The following is a 4,265-nucleotide window of genomic DNA, read 5'->3' as shown; positions in this document are numbered from 1 at the left end:
AACATTTATTATTAAATTTTAATTAAACGTGATCATTTAAAGCGGTAGATTTATGTCCTGTAAGTATAATTTTGATCGTTTTTATCTAGCCTAACTTGTCCAAACTTTGTTTTGTATTCTGGAAATGTAATCAATTTTATTTTAATATTAAAAACCGTGATTTATTCGATCAGATACTATAAGTAGCTGGGATCCCATTTCGATGATCCAGCGGTCATGATCATATTACCTTATATGATTTAGTATCCTCCTCAAAATATTTGTGTTTTGTCCTTACCAGTTGTGCTAAAAACATCCAACTACATCCATCACAATAAAATGTTTCTCATTTTGTAAAGACACAAAACTATTATTGTCCACTACTATTTAGTAACATCCACCACCGTACGTAAAAACTAGCCACGCCCACTATTTTTTCCAGCACCAGTAATGTTACCACCTCCACCATTCACAAATACCCACCACTGTTTCCACCACCCACTGCTTCTTTCACTACCACCATTAAAAATTATTAATACAACTTTTAACCGGGGTCACTGTAATACAATGGTAAAGTCATTCGATGATGATACCAGTTACCTGAGTTCGAAACTCGCCAGCACCAAATTCTTTACTGATCAATATATATAGTTTTTAATAAAAATGCGTATTTATTAGATTCATTAAATGAACATTTATCATGAAAAATTAATTAATCATTCATCATGAGCAATTAATAGGACACTAATTAATAAAGTATTTATAATGGTTAGTTGAAAAAACCACGGCCGTAGATTTATCCCTCCTAGACAAATCTCGATCGCTCTTTATCTAGCCTAAATTATCCAAGATTTGTTTTGTATTCTAGATATTTCAATTATATATGTTATTATAAATTTGCGCTAATTTTATGTATTTACATTATTGATGATGCGTGCTCGAATTGAATTTTATAGGAACATAAGAAATATTTCATACCTTCATGAGTTCCATGAGTTACACAAACATGAGTATGGTTTTGATTGTAAAAAGTATACCCATAAAGCACCCATAGTCGGAGTTGTTGAGAATGATGATAATCTATTCTCAAAATGTTACATCATGTTCGTTTCAAGAAATTGGATCTGGGTAATCTAATTCCTAGGAAACACACCCAATTTTTTGAACCGAGCGAGGCAAATGAATTCTTTGTAGTTAAGACTTTAATTCTTATGAATCCAACTCCCTCCAAAATAGTAGATTTCCATTGCAATGGTCTAATAGTGCAATGAAATTGGGTTCCGGGTAAAAAACAAAGATTATTGAGTTACCTCAACCGAACATGAATTTTTAGGATTTCAATCGAATTCCTTTAAGTTCAATTCCAAGAATTAGATTGCCCCATAATTGAATTCCTAGGTTTCTAATTCTACCAAACGAATGAGCTGTAAATGTTTGTTTGATAGTGAAAAATGTCTTCAGAATCGAAATCCAAGTAGAAAGAGGAAAAAATGAACTTGAAGTTCAAAAATGCAGATGGAAATATAAAATTTGCAGGAGTTCAGAGGAAATCGGAGTCCTACAACTTGTTTTCGCTAGCTGTCGTCTAAGTGATTTTTCCACTCCATGGCATTCATTTTGGGATCCGGATCCTCTGTTCCGAAAATCACATGTGCCCCTGTTCCTCCCTATCAGAAAGTGCCACGTGTCGTCACTCATAACAACAGTTTAACTCTGTTATTTTGGTTTTTGGTTTTTATATCAGTACTGTTCGTCATTCTTCCAAACTACAGGATTCGTTTTGGACGATCATTAATGAAATATTTCTCTCTATATTTGATGTATCCCTAAGTTATATTTCCATCAAAAATAAAAAAACACCAACTTATTAGTAATCCATAACAAAATTCTTATACAAAAGACCATCGGAAAATTAAATCTCTCCGATCAAGATGCACATTAACAAGATAACAAAAAATCTATTCCAATTAAAATGATAGATGTTTTCCTTGATATCTTTGATTGATTTTGTTAAGCTTCATTCTTTCTAAAAAAAAAATTGTAAAAATTCTAATCACGTCTAAATGTTTAAAAAATTGTAAAAATTGTAAAATTCTAATCACGTCTAAAAAAAATTGTAAAAATTCTAATCACGTCTAAAATTGTAAGAATCGAACCGATCGATCTAGGTCTAAATGTTTTGAGGAGTTGGTTAATAAACATGTCCTTATCCTCGAATCTTTTAATATTGTGTATGTAAGTCATACAACCCTTTGGGACAAACATAGTTAATTGTTAGAACAAATCCTATGGGCAGTAGAACATTACTTCGTTCACTACTTCAAAAAAATATCATCAAAGGTCATTCACCAAACTTGTAACAAAACTAAAAATACCTAAAATTACTTTAAAATCAATTAGATTAATCTTGCAAAATTTGTTAGCATTAGAATTTAAGTTTTCTCTTTGATATAAATTGTTTGGTTCCCAATTTACATAGATTTGTATTTATTCATTTTCCTAAAATTTATAATAATATTTAATTCTTAGTCAATTTGTTTTCTTGTCTCTTTACCTATTATCATAAAATATTTCTCAATCATGCATAATTACACGAAGTTGGGGAGAAATGACAAAAACAGAAATCATGACAAAAAAGGGGAATAAAGAGAGATGTGAGAAACTGAATCGATTACAATTAATTCACGAGTAGGCTTGCATAATCCCATGAAGTATGGGAGAAATAACGACAGAAACCATGACAAAAAAGGGGAATAAAGAGAGATGTGAGAAACTGAACCGATTAAAATTAATTCGCGTGTAGCCTTGTGTTTGGTCAATTTTTTTTACATGTTTCACTTTTCTTCCTGCCCCTACCCGAAAAATCTTAAAATCACAACATCTTCTTTTGTGGAAAAATCTGGCCTTTAAAAATTGTTTCAATTTTAAAAAATTAAAAAAAAAAATTTGAAAACTAAAATCAAATTAAAAAAAAACAAAGAAAAATTAACCAAGGGTGACTAAATAATTTCCCTATCTTAGGACACCTTTTCTCACCCTACTACCACTACTTCTTCCACTACCACATTATCGACACCACTCCAGCAGTCTCACCAATACCTACCACCATTAACTCCATCGCCGATCCACCACCACCACCAACCATCAAAACCACTATTAGTGCTTAATTTACCTATCTTAGGACCCCTTTTCTCACCCTACTACCACTTCTTCTTCCAGCACCACATTATCGTCACCACTCCACTAGTCTCACGAATATTCACCACCATTATCCCCACCACTGCCCACCATCACAACTACAATTAATGCTTACTGATATGGTTAATATCAAATAAATGTATTATGTATCAACAAAAATATATTCATTTGATTAATTAAAGAAACATTTATTATGAATATCAATTCAACATTTATTATTAAATTTTAATTAAACGTGATCATTTAAAGCGGTAGATTTATGTCCTGTAAGTATAATTTTGATCGTTTTTATCTAGCCTAACTTGTCCAAACTTTGTTTTGTATTCTGGAAATGTAATCAATTTCATTTTAATATTAAAAACCGAGATTTATTCGATCGGATACTATAAGTAGCTGGGATCCCATTTCGATGATCCAACGGTCATGATCATATGGCCTTATATGATTTAGTATCCTCCTCAAAATATTTGTGTTTTGTCCTTACCAGTTGTGCTAAAAACATACAACTACATCCATCACAATAAAATGTTGATCATTTTGTAAAGACACAAAACTATTATTGTCCACTACTATTTAGTAACATCCACCACCGTACGTAAAAACTAGCCACGCCCACTATTTTTTCCAGCACCAGTAATGTTACCACCTCCACCATTCACAAATACCCACCACTGTTTCCACCACCCACTGCTTCTTTCACTACCACCATTAAAAATTATTAATACAACTTTTAACCGGGGTCACTGTAATACAATGGTAAAGTCATTCGATGATGATACCAGTTACCTGAGTTCGAAACTCGCCAGCACCAAATTCTTTACTGATCAATATATATAGTTTTTAATAAAAATGCGTATTTATTAGATTCATTAAATGAACATTTATCATGAAAAATTAATTAATCATTCATCATGAGCAATTAATAGGACACTAATTAATAAAGTATTTATAATGGTTAATTGAAAAAACCACGGCCGTAGATTTATCCCTCCTAGACAAATCTCGACCGCTCTTTATCTAGCCTAAATTAGTCAAGCTTTGTTTTATATTCTAGATATTTCAATTATATATGTTATTATAAATTTGCG

This window comes from Papaver somniferum, chromosome 7 (assembly GCF_003573695.1).
Source record: "Papaver somniferum cultivar HN1 chromosome 7, ASM357369v1, whole genome shotgun sequence".
Classification (NCBI taxonomy): Eukaryota; Viridiplantae; Streptophyta; class Magnoliopsida; order Ranunculales; family Papaveraceae; genus Papaver; species Papaver somniferum.
This window is presented reverse-complemented; position numbering follows the sequence as displayed.